Source organism: Arvicanthis niloticus, chromosome 2 (genome assembly GCF_011762505.2).
Source record: "Arvicanthis niloticus isolate mArvNil1 chromosome 2, mArvNil1.pat.X, whole genome shotgun sequence".
NCBI lineage: Eukaryota > Metazoa > Chordata > Mammalia > Rodentia > Muridae > Arvicanthis > Arvicanthis niloticus.
In genome coordinates, this window is record NC_047659.1 from 35,861,727 (window position 1) to 35,875,220 (window position 13,494).

The window sequence follows — 13,494 nt, forward strand, 5'->3', positions numbered from 1 at the left end:
GGCCACTCACGTGGCTCAGGCTCGGCAGAACAAGAACGATGCACACCTTCCTGGAGCTTCCCTCCCAATGTCTAGGAAGAGGACTGGCTGTATTTCTCTTGCAGGTTGTGGAGGAGGAGGAAGAAGAAAGGAAACAGTACATGCTTGTGAACCCCAGGGTGCCCTCTACAGGTTCTTACCTCTTGCTCCTAGGTCTGCAAGGCACATATATGGTGAGCTAAAGGGCACACTCCAAGGGCTATCACTTGATTAACAGGCATGGTGATTTAGAAAGGAAAAAAGGAGGGAGGGAGGGGAAAGAGGAAAAGAAGGAGGGAGGGGAGCAGGGAGGGAGGGAGGGAGGGAGAAAGGAGAAATAGTGGAGGAAATTATTCAAAAAAATAACAGGCCTGGGGAGACAAACAATGAGTTTGCTGCATGAGCACCTGGGTTCAGATCCCCATCACCCACCTAAAAGTCAAAACCAAAAACTCACCTGTAATCCCAGAGGTGGGAGGCAGAGACAAGGCAGATTCTAGGTACTTGCTGAGTACTTGCCAAACAAGCTGAAATATTAAATTCAAGGTTCAGTGAGAGACCCAGTTTCAAAAATCAAGGTGGAAAGAGAAAGAGAAAGGAATTTACTCAATATCAACCTCTGACCTCTACGTGGGTGCAAAGACTTGCATACACATATAAATGCACACATATACCAAGCACATACACTCAAAGAGATGATGGGATGGAGAGAAAGAGAGAGAGATACAGCTATAGATAGAGAGATAGACAGACAGATGGATGGATAGATAGATAGATACTACTTACTAAAAACCTTCCAAGGGAAGAGTCCACAATGAAATGAATGAAATAAACAAATATCCATGAGCTAGCCTCATATAACCTCATGGGAAAGGGCGGTATCTAAAGATTTAAGACATATGGCATACTCATGTAAATCCTAGGAAACAGGAGTATTGCCACTGTGATGGGCGAGACAGTGCAAAGATTCCTCCATCTTGTATTCTTACTGAGGCCATTTCAGGTTTAACTAGAATTTTTTGATGGACAATCCCATGAAAAACTACCCAGCTCTATCCTTGGATACAAAGGTCAGGATGTCCCAGCTAACTGCTTATCTTATGGGCACATGCCTCACCTCCCCCAATACCTAGGTGTGGGTCAAACAGGCTGGAATAAAGACTTTCAATTGGCTATAAACTACACCTGAGTGGTCATCTCTGGTGGGCTCATGACAGAGTTTAAGACCAGCTTGGGTTACACACTGTGTTCACATCCAATCAGGACTATAGAGCAAGACACTGTTTCATCAAACAAATAGAACAAAGGAATAGATACTAGAATACCACCAGACCGTTCTATATCATTTTAAAGAAGTTTTGTAATGCAATTACCTATAAATTAGACATATAGTATATATGTATATAATATATACTGATATATGCATATCACACTCTGTATATACATAGAGAAAGGTCCACTATAATATTGCTGTTTTCCTTTTAAAAAAAAAATACAAGTACTAAGGTGATTTTCTTTGGTTGCTACCATTGTTTTTTGGTAGTAGTAATGGAGTGAGTTTTTGAGACCAAACTTGGAACCTTGAGTATGGGGGACAAGCACTTTCTCATAGAACTCTATCCACATTCAGTTGGAGCTTAGGGCACTGGGTTGAAACTCAAGGCCCCAGCAAAGTTGAACACTCACTTTTCCACTAAGCCACTACCCCAGCCTGTAACAACTTAAAAAGATGTCCATAAGGACTTCAGGACTCCTTTGGGTGGGGCCTAGTTTTTTTCTCACTGTAAGTGAGAGGTCTACACAGAGAGTGTAAGTATAACTCCCAGGGTTAAGTGATGAAAGATGGCAGCCTTCCTCCTGGTTCTGTCTCTGGGTCACTTCCTCTAAGGGAGCCACCTTCCATTTCTTCCTGTCAACAAGTGGCTATCACTTCCTATTCGTGAGAGCGATTTCAGGAGTGGATCTCCCAACCCTGTCTAGCTTTAGGTGACTGCTACCCCTGCAGGGAATGTACAAGAACCATTGAGATAAGCCCCTCCGGATTCCTGATCCATAGAAACGGATGGAAATATATTGTTAAGCCACTAAATTCTGGGGCTAATTTTTAAATCAACAATAGATATCTAAAATCAGTATGAATGTGAGGAAGATAGTGGAAGAATATTTTATTTTTAAAATTTGCATTTGTGTGTCTGTGTTGTTAGAATAATTAATAACTCTACTAGTTCTTAATACGACCCAGCCAGCCCCCCAATAATTGAGGCAGGGTCCTATTGGTTTAGTTAATCTTTAGCATGATTACTAAGCAATTACCCCTAAACTACTTTTCTACATTAGATTGGCTCTGCATTTTCCCAGTCATTGTCAATAGTTGACCTGTCTGTGCTAGATTTGCTCCATCAGGCCATTTCCTGGTTCTCCATCGTCTTCTCCCCTTCTCTTCCCCCCTCCCTCTTTCCTTGTGGTCCCTACCTGTTACCCGCAGCCTGGTATCCGAAGGCCCGCCTACCTCTAGTCTTCCCAGTAATTGACTGTCTCAGCTTTTATTTAACCAGTCAGAGAATATGTAGAACATATTTTATACAACATCATTTGGTGTATGTGAGAACCTGCTCACCTGGACTGCAACCATGGTGATCTTGGAGGCCAGTGTTTAGCATTTGACTATATAACAGCACCAGACAAACCACCAAAATGTCTGTGCACACACACACACACACACATACACATGTTGATAATTAATCTTAAAAAGACAGAAAGGCAAACTTTAAGAAAAAGTATTAGCTGATCATTTGCAAGAACCCAGACAGAATAATACATAGTTCTTAAACATTTGTGAGCTAAGTATGGAAGTGTGTACCTGTAACCCCAGCATTCAGAGATCAGGGCAGGAGGTCACAAGTCCAGCCTTGGTTTCACGGTGAAACTCTATATTGGAAAAAAAAAAAAAGAAAAGAAAGAGAATCAAAGAACAAAAGAGGAAAAAAAGAGAAAGAGGGATAGATGAAGTGGGATGAAGTGGGGAATGAGAAAAAAACCTACTGATCATGGAGACTGCATATGTAGAGAAATAGGCCAAAAATATATGTCTGTTCCTGGTGATATAAAACATGATATATTGCCAGTCATCAATCACTATTATGTTTTTCTGGCTGGATATTATTCAGTCATCCCTGACTTAAAGAGGGGGAAACCACAGAAGGGCATTTCTCTCTGTTGCACAAACATTTGCGTTTATGTTCACAATGGACAAAGAGCCCCTTTTGGCTATTTTCCCCCCCTAGAGAGTCAGTCATTCAACTGGTGGTTCTGCTCAGTGGCAATGGCACTAGTCACGACACTAATTGAAATTGCTTTCTCCTGGCCTCCGTAGCCCTCCTTTGGGTTGTGTCTATTAGAACGCCGGCCAGTATTTGTCCTCCCTCACATCATGTTCTCCATTTTAACCATTTTTTTTCTCTCCTTTGTATTCTTTGTGCAAATCAATCTAGGTAGGATGTATAGTAAGGATTTTCTAGAAAAAATGCCATTGGCTTAATGACTTCCTCTACTCATAGTTACATCTAATTCCTGTTGAGCTAATGGTACCAGGGGACTGATGCATCCTGAAGCAAACATTCCCATCACTTCTCCCGCCCCCTACTTGCATTCTTCAGTTCTTACCAAAGCTGAAAACCCCAGACTTCTCTGGGTATTATATGCACTGTTAGATGGGTTTTACGCACCAGGCCGATTTCGCTTAAAGTAAATATTAATCTTGCCTGGTATATAAATGAAACATCTGCAATCTTCTGCATGTAATGATACCATCAGGGGAGGAAGGCGTGTAAAGGGGAGGGGGAGAGATCATTAAGAACAGAATGCTGGGCTAAGACAAAGGAATCTAGACGGAGACCAGCTGTCTGAAAAGCTGAAGTAATTGTTCTCCTGGAATTACATCATCAGCCCAAGTGCTGGAAGCCGTTCCAGTCATGGTCACTCCAGCTAGCCACCCAAGTGGTGGGTTCATTCCTTAGCATTCAGGCTTAATGGTGTGCAGACAGGAACCCGACACCCATTGGACACACTTACAACCTGTTCGTCAAACAGTTCTTCCAACATCAATCCCCACTCCCCTTTGCTGACATTTAAAAGCACTAGAACTTTCCCAGAAGCCACTCTACTTTTACTGTGAACACCAGGCTTTCAGCTTTGGGCTGTTTTATGGTCCCTGTTGGATGATGGTAGTGGGCAAACAGGGTGAGACAGATTTGGAATAGGCTGGTTTGGACAGTGCCATGCTTCTGTGGATTTATTTGGCCCTTTGATGTCTTTCTTGTTTGTTTCTTAGTTGGAATGCTTCAAATATGCACTTAAGTCTCCCACAGAAAAAAATGCTTGAGGCATTTTCAATTCAATTCAATGCCCAGCGCGTGCATACACACACACACACACACACACTATCTATATCTATATATATATGAAAAAATCGAGAAGCTGTGGAAAAATAGTAATTTATAACTCACACAAATCTTGCTAAATTAGAGTTAATTAGAGATGAGACAGGACACCACCATTCCAAATACAATGCTGTTGGCAGGTAGATGCTGCTGTAAGAATCTTTAGGTAAAATTTTCTTTAAAAGTAGCTTTTTTAATTTAGCAATCAGATTTCTAATTTGTCTTAGAATATACTTACAGAAAGCCAACTCTAGTTATATCAACACTTTGAACACTAGCCAAACACTCAAAGTTAGTGAACACACCATTTGATTATGCATACTAATTGTTGTACATCATGGTGAAAACCCCATTTTATAAGCTCAAGGGTAGCTGGGCGGTGGTGGCACATGCCTTTAATCCCAGCACATGGGAGGCAGAGGTAGGCAGATTTCTGAGTTCGAGGCCAGCCTGGTCTACAGAGTGAGTTCCAGGACAGTCAAGACTACACAGAGAAACCCTGTCTCAAAAAAAAAAAAAAAAAAAAAAAAAAAAAGCTCAAGGGTTCGTTCTTTTCCTTAGTCAAAATTACATCTCTGGCAGAAGCCAGTCAGTGGTTCTCAACCATGCTCCACCTGAGACCTCTAAAGAGACTTGCTCCCTGAGGTGCCACAGCAGATATTTCCCTTCAAAACACCGGTTCCTTTCAGAATTTCTATCCTCGGAGCAATGATTAAAAACACATACATAATACTTTAAATGAACTCCAAACTGCAAACGCTACTTAGGGATGGACGGTGAAAACCGGGTCACAGCCAAGAGAGCTCTTTCATGAAACTGGCCACCATCCTGAGTAACAGGAGACTTTGGAAGTGATCACTCAAGGCTTTTGAGGAACAGAAATAGAACAATGTCGCCTCTCAATTTCAGGGCCCTGTCTGAATGACCCACTTGGCACCTCTAGCAGCCTTTCTCCAAATTCCTGTTTTAGTTGATTTTGTTTGTTTGTTTCTGCTCTTGTGATTAGCTTTGGATCCTTGGCCAGGTTGATTTAATCTATCTATCTATCTATCTACCTACCTATCTCTCATCTTATTTGTTTGTTCATTTTTAGTTTGATACAGGGTCTCCCATATCCCAGGTTAGCCTAGGACTCACTGTGTAACTTGAGGCTTGCCTTGAACCCCTGTATCTCTCAAGTGCAGTAACTATAGGCATGCACCACCACCCCCAGCTTGGATTTCTTATTTAATCTCTACTTGCCATTCCTCTACTCCACCCTACTCCCAAAGCTGTCGGCAATTAAACAAATTACACTAGGAGACCAGGGGAGTGATGGAAAAACTTTATTGAGGAAATCCTAAGAAAGTGAAACAAATTTTCATATTAGAGAGAATTCCTTTCAAATTGTTTGGCCTGCTCATCTGGGAACGGAAGCTAAATAGTGCTAGAATCTGTTACAAGAACGAGGGAATATACATGCTGGGACATACCGCCTCACAGGATAGTCATTAGGGTCACTCGCCCACTCCCTCTGGCGCCCCCTTTTGGCCACATAAGAGGATTTCACTTCATGGCCCAGTTTTGGTTGCTGGCACCATGCAGCTGGGTCCTGCTAATCCGAAGATAACAAAAGCAACATATACTTACACTGCCAGAGCCCTTATGACACCAACCATCTACCCTCGGCCGGTAACAGGCAAGATGGAGATGGCTCCCTCAGCTTGGGTTCCTAGTTCCCATGAGGCATGTGTATCACCTGCCACACAAGGCACCAGAGGAATGAGCAAGAAACAATTTCATCTTTAGCCACTTGGATGCTGTTCTTTCTGCGTGTAATTATGGTGCCTTGTTTTTTTCTTGCTGAAAAGCGGAGTGTAAAAAGCCAGCGAGAGAAACAATTCACAGGAGTGTCCGGTAGGGCCTCTGCCTTTGCTCTGGTAAGATGAAGAAGCCATATTTCCCTGACTGAAGCTAGACTGTGCTCCTCTGGCGAGGGAGCTAGGCTCTTCTTTCCCTCCCGCCACCTTTCAGAAAGTTGAGGTAAGAGAGTAAACTGCTTCCTGTGTCTTAGACTAATCCTGATCAGGAAAGCATCGAGAAACCATCTAGGGTTTTTTGTTTTGTTTTGTCTGTTGTTTGTTTGTTCTGTACTTTGGTTTTAACTCTTTGGAGAAATGAGGACATATCTTCCCCACTCTTCTTTCTAGCCTTACTTTTTTTAATTTATTAAAATATTGCTGGGGGCTAGAGAGATGGCTCAGAGGTTAAGAGCACTGACTGCTCTTTCAGAGGTCCTGAGTTCGATTCCTAACAACCACATGGTGGCTCACAACCATCTGTGAGGGGATCTGAGGGCCTCTTCAGGGGTGTCTGTAGACAGCAACAGTGTAGTCACATATATAAAATAAATAAATCTTTTAGAAAATATTTCTGAATGCCAGAGACACCAGCTCAGTATGTTTGTACATTAAAAATAAGACAATATCTCTTGGAAATGATCATTGCATTTCTGAAAATAAAGTTTAACTAGTGAAATAAAGATCACGTCAGCTAAAGTATTTAAATGCCTTATTTCCTTCACCCTTGTATACCAAACTCTATTTCTTTTTCCTTGTAGGGCCCGTAGGTAGAAGTGGGGTCTTGAGAGTTTCATGTAGCCCAGGCTGGCCTTGAATTCACTATGTAGCTGAAGTTAGCCTTGAACTCTTCATTCCACTTTCATCTTCTCCCAGCTGATGGATGTATAGGCATGTACCACCATTCATGACTCTTGCCCAGTTCCTTTTCAATTAATGTTTACAACCAATGTCTAAGAATAATGAAAAGTTTGCCAGTCCCAGTTAATAACTGATAAGGTTTTTTACAGGCTTAGCTATAATTAAGTTTCAAAACAGTAACTAGGAACCTCTTTGCTCACTCTTAAGACAGTTGATGCCATTATATTATGAGATCATGATGTTATTAAAGGGACTTTTCAGAAAAATAAAAGGGAATTTTTTTTTTCAGGTATTTTTACTGCAGGGAAATGCTAAGTATTCAGACCAGGATTGCATTGAGCTGCAGATGACAGAAGCTGGGCATAAAAGCATAGCTAGGTGGAATTCCTTCTCCTTAGATAAGAAGTCTGGCATCCTGGTGTGGTAGAGCATGCATGTCATCCCAGGACCTGGGAGGGGAGGCAGGATACAGAGTTCTAGGCCAGTTTTGGACTATAGTATTGACTCAGTCTTTAAAAAAACAAACAAATAAACAAAAAAACAAAACAAGAACAAAAAACCCAGATGTCTGGAGGTGGGCAGAGTTCACTGTGAAGGAGAACAAGGGACTGAATGTTCCTTTTCTGTCAGCATCTACTGCTTTCCTAGAAGCCTCTCACTGGGGAGCCACTAGAAGATATACCTGTAAGGAAGCCTGGGGTAGGGAGGGGGTTTCCTTTGTTTGTTTGTTTGTTTGTTTGTCTGAGATAAAGTTTCATTTTCTAGACCCCTGTGGCCTGGAAGTCAGTCTCAGAACTCATCCAGTCTCAGCTTCTTTTGTGCCGAGATGAAAGGCATGCTTTTTGCTTTTGTTTTGCATAAAGGGGCAGTGCTTTTGATCTGGGCACACTGCTACTGCAAACAAAAGAAACATGTTATTTCTGTTATAGACAAGGAAGCGCAGGACAGGTAAACAGCTAGCAATATCTTCCAGGGGACTGTAAGTGCCCTAGTCTCAGATCTTGTGCAATAAAACTGGGAACTATTTACTGCTATCCTCCCATTATGTACCTTAAAAACTGCGGTGCCAGGCAGGGCATGGTGATATTCGCCTTTAATCCCAGCATTTGAGGAGCAGAGTCAGGTAGGTCTCTGTGAGTTCAAGGCCAGCCTGGTCTAAAGACTGAGTTTCAGGACAGCTAGGGCTACACAGTGAAACCTTGTTTTGGAGGAGGGGGAGGGGACAAAACAAAAATCACTGAGGTGCCAAGGGCTTACCTAAGGCAGGGCCATACAAATGCTAGGTTGTAAAATTCTAATTGCAAAGTTGGACCCTCCTTTGGACAATGGTCCTCCAGTAGTCACAAAAGACAAAGACAGAAAGCTGGTCAAGTTTAGAGACTGCTCCTTTAAACCCCTGGCTGCCTAATCCACTGCACTGAGAGCCTGCCCAAGGCATGGCCAAGGTCTCTTGGGCAATCTGCCAGCCGGCCCCCATGGGAAGCAGTTACTCCGTCATTTCTTCCCTACTGTAACCACATTCTCCACTCGTTCCTAGGCAGCTGTGACATCTGGATTAGCTTGCCAGAGAGAGTTCACGAGTCCAGGAAGCTGGGCACATCAAAGATCTGGGAAGCGACTTAGTGGGGGAGGGGCAGACAGAAGGTATGTCCCTTCTGGCCTCAGGGGTGTGTTTCAGATAGGGTAGAAGGCACTATAGCTCATGAAGAGAACCAGCTGATGCTGGAGCAATAAGTAAATATGTACAAAGATCCAACCATCACAACGCAGGGGGGTCTGCAGTCAGCCTGTTATCTTCATTCATTGTTTTAGCTGACTTTAACAGCTCCTGGGCCTGCAGTAAAATCCATGAAGTTCAGCAACAAGAAGAAAGGCTTGGCTCGGGGCAGGAGAGCAGAGGCCCTGGGAGCCAGCCATGGTTCTCAGGTTGTAAAATAAAATCTCCAGACCAATTGGACACTGGCCTGAGGCCATGGCAGTGATTAATGCCAAGAGTTGTAAAAAAGTGCTATGTGGAATCGGTCAGCCAGGTTGTTCAGTGCGTGTATGTGAATGGGTTTTGGTTTTTCTTTTCTCTTCAAAGCAGCTTAATATGAAACACATCATTTCCAGCCGTTTTGGCATCTAAAGTAAAATTAAAAACTCATTTACTTTTCTCTTTTAATTAAGCATTTAGGCAACTTCGTAGAAGAAAAGCCCCCAAGTAACATGATACTCCAAACCTGTGACGTTATTCTGTCTCCTGGAGTCTTTCTTAATATACTCGGGTGGTTTTTTTTTTTTTTTTTTTTTTTTTTTTTTCACAGGTGTCATTAGTGTAGTAGACAAACAGTTCTGGGTTCAACGTTTTCCCCTTAACCTTATTTTACGTAGACATTTTCAGACTTATTGGAAACATGTGTTCTGGGGGTTGTCTGTCAGCTGTATTCTGTTACATTGATCAGCATGGTCTGCTTAATCATGTCTTGTTTGTGGGGTGCGCGGTTTGTTTTTCATTATGAATGATGCCACTTCCCACATTTTTGTTTAGATTCTTTTTCCCCCCTTGCCGTTGGGTTATTTTTAAGGATTATGCTCTCCAAAGGGCCATGTCTTTGTCAGGGTTATAAAAAGCTACTCACCTCTTGCTCGTTCATCAGCAGTGCAGACATAAACTCACTTTCCAGCATCACCACACGTGCCAATTATTTATCTGTGTCTCTTCGCTTCATATCAGCTCTACTGTAGCCAACTTCATAATGCTGGGGCTTGGGGCCCTGCAAACTACATCTCCCAGGATTCACTTCTGGCTGGCTCCGAACTAGGTACAATTAGAAGGTGCCAATAGTAATTAGAAAAGGAAGGAGAAGATGCCACACTTCCCTTCCTTTTGGCAGTATCTCCAGAAGTGACATCATTTCTGGATACCTTCTCCCTGGCATTCCCGGCATCCTTTTAGGCTCTCCCAGAGATAAGACAGAAGTGCAGGTCTGTGCTACTGTAGTGATTTCCCCTCCTTCCCATTCTACCACCTGTTTCCTGGTCACCTGCTTCCTGGATTTCTTTCCTTATTAATCTCAGGGGTAGCTACCTTTCCCTGTCTGATTTCAGCTGGCTCAACACTATGTTTTTTTCCATATCAAGTGCTTTGTCTTTGAAAATGGTCTCCTTCCCTCCCTCCCTCCCTTCCTTCCTTCCTTCCTTCCTTCCTTCCTTTTTTCCTTCTTGTCTCTCCTGGTTTTGTTAGTTTCTTTTAAGAAAGAGCTTCCCCATCTAACTTGGCTGGCCTGGAACTCACTATGTAGCCAAGGCTGGCCTCAAACATGCAGCAATCCTCAGGCTTCTGCCTCTTGAGTGCCAGGATTGCTGGCATGTACCACTATGCCTGGCTTCCTGTCCATCTTTCGACAAAGGTGTTTACTGTCAATTGTTCTGTCTTTGTTCTGTTTACTGCTGGTTCTAATAAATATTTTAGTTAGACCTCTGCGCCATTCATGTCTTGAGAGAAACAACAACAGAGTCCTCTTCTTACTGAGTGAAGAGCCTGAAAATTAGCTTTGTTTCCCCCTTCAGCAACTTTTCATTTTACATCCACCTATTATCTGTCCTGTTTCTCTTTCTGCCACTTCCTATTATATCAGTGATGCCAACCTGTTTTTCTAGAATTGTGGTTTAAACAAAATGTTGGGACTGGAGAGATGGCTCAGTGATGAAGAGCATTGAATGCTCTTCCCAAGCTCTGGGGTTCAATACCTAGCATTCAAGAGGTGGCTCACAATCATGTGTAACTCCAGTTCCAGGGGACCCAACAACTGCTACTGGCACAGCATGCACGAGGTACATAGACATACATGTAGGCAAAACACCCAAATAAGTAAAAAGAAAATAATAAACCCTTTTTTAAAAAAAAAAAAAACTGTCAGTTATTTAAAAATAACTTGTTATTGTTTTGATTTTGTTTGGGGGGATTTGTTTTCCTCTCTCACTTTTTTCTTGTTGGAGACAATCTCTCTCTCTCTCTCTCTCTCTCTCTCTCTCTCTCTCTCTCTCTCTCTCTAGCTGTGGCTGACCTGTTGTGGCCTCTGGTTAATCCGACTGTCTAAGCTGCAGCAGCTCTGCTGAGCTCAGCTGCCATGTTGTGTGGCCAAAGGCCACGTGCACACAGCAGCTAGAAATGGCCAACTAGAGACACTAGCCTTGCCACCCACAAGACGCCAGCGTGGGAGATGGCTCTGCCAACCTTCCATGCTGTCTCTGCAAGGCTGGGCAGCGCCCAGACCATCCCTCCAACCACATAGGCTCGGTACAGATGAGACTCTAATGCTTAGATTATCCAAAGGCTTATATATTTAGTAATGATCAATAACAAGATAACCTTACAATCAGAGGTGTAACCCAATATCCAACCTAGATATACCAACTACCATTGACTGCTACAGACAAGCGAACATCAGCCTCCATCTCCCCTTTCTCTCTCATTCTCCATCTCTCTCTTAGCTCCTCCTTTTCCTTTTCCTCTTCCTCTCCTTTCTCCTCCTCTTCTTCTCTTTACTCCTCCCACCTTAGCTCCTCCTACACTGACCTGGAACTCACTATGTAGACAAGCCTGGCTTCAAACTCATAAAGTTCCTCCTGCCTCTGCCTCCTGAGAGCTGGAATCAAAGGAACATGCCTGTCTAAGATTTCCTAATTTCCCTTTATAGACTGAAAAAACTATGTCTGTACCCCACCTTTCCCAGTTGTAGAGATCTCTTGGTTTGCTCTACCTAATCAGGCATTTCTTGGAGAACGTTCCTTCTCCTTTGTAACCCATTTGCCTTAGTGCAAATCAACCAGTTCCTACATACCAGGAGGAAGAGGAGAAGGAGGAGGAGAAGGAGGAGAAGGAGGAGGAGGAGGAGGAGGAGGAGGAGGAGGAGGAGGAGGAGGAGGCAGAGGAAGAGGAGGCCAGGTCTGAATTGGTCAAACAGCATGCTCTCTTATATTCCCATTTTGTCTCTCACTGTCATTGGCTTAGAGTTAGACAGTGGATGACAGATTGTCCAGATGAAGTGATAACAGGGCACAGATTTTAGGCACAGATGTGGTGTTTTCCAATACATCCTGGTTGCAGGGTTCAGGCCCATCCAATTCCCAGGTGAACCAGTGTCAGAATAAAGGGCAAAGTTAACATAATACATAGCTACAGAGAGAGGATACAAGAAGATGAATCCAGGTGACCTTGCTGAATTACAGGATTGTCCTGTCTCTAAGTTTGCCCTATCTATATGCCCTTACCACTTAAACTAGCAATACTGTCACTAGTTAAGTTCACCAGAGCTGAGTTTTCTCAGGCTGTCTTCCAAGCCTGGTATACCAAACAATATGCAGTCATTTTTATTAAGATGTGTAGCATTAAACATTTGCTCAATAATTGTAACACTTGTTCCTATTTATTATTTACTATAGGCCATCACATTGCAAAGTAGCTAAAAATCCTTCTCATTCAAAATATTTCAGAGACTGGAAGAGGGCCCGGACTACACAGCAGCAACGTGTTACTAGAAACAGACTTACTGTAAACAGAGGTGCTTTCATCTGTAAAGCGGCCTATAGATCCAACACCGTAGGGAACACTTTGGAGTGAAAGGTCTTTTTTAGTCAGTCTCCTGCCTTAGAGGGCCTTTCCTCAGAAGCAAACACAAACTCGTCTCCATGACACACTCGGAACAGTTCGGTCTTTGTCTCTAATGTCTTGCCTCTTAACTCACACTCAGTCTCTAATCCTGATAAATGCTTTCCCAGTAAAGACGCTTACCTTCCAGAATGGCATAGTTCACCTCTGGGTGCCGAGGAAAACAAGTCGCATTACCTGAGACTCCTGCTAGGTAAGGGAGAGCTGGACTGTGGATCAGGCTTGTCTGTAAAGCCCCCAGGTCTTTTGAGGAGGACACTGATTCTCAACCCAAGCATTGAAGGATGCTGTGCAATGTCTAAGTTAGGTTTAAAGGGGATGCTGCTCTTGCTGTTGCCCCAGGAACTCATGCCAGGAGCCTTCTGCTGCCTTGTGATAGGTTTGCTATGCTGAGACTATCATGTGGGGAAAATATGAGACAGCTAGAAATGTCCACATATATAGCTCTCTTGCTCTCAGTTGTCTGGTTCTTCCCAGACCCCACCCCACCATGTTCTGAGTTCAACTGCAGAAATAGTTCTCAGTGAATACAGCTTGACTGACCCAGCCAAACTCAGATTTGTGAGTAAAATATCCAATATCATATGACAGCACCAAGTTTGGAGCAACTCACTAGCTGATTGTAACTGAGGTAGACACAGGGTTTACAGGTACTCTATCTTGTGATATGTCTCCTGTCCTTGTG

General features: G+C 43.1%; 1 long non-coding RNA gene across 1 annotated transcript; it reads right to left on the reverse strand.

Annotated features, from left to right (window-relative positions):
* Positions 1-373: 373 nt before the first annotated feature.
* Positions 374-12,838, reverse strand: LOC143441141 (uncharacterized). The gene is made up of 4 exons (XR_013108364.1): positions 12,692-12,838; positions 9,778-9,956; positions 2,879-2,946; positions 374-545 (listed from the first exon to the last, which is right to left on the reverse strand). It is a non-coding gene; the product is annotated as an uncharacterized LOC143441141 (long non-coding RNA).
* Between the last annotated feature and the right edge of the window lie 656 nt (positions 12,839-13,494).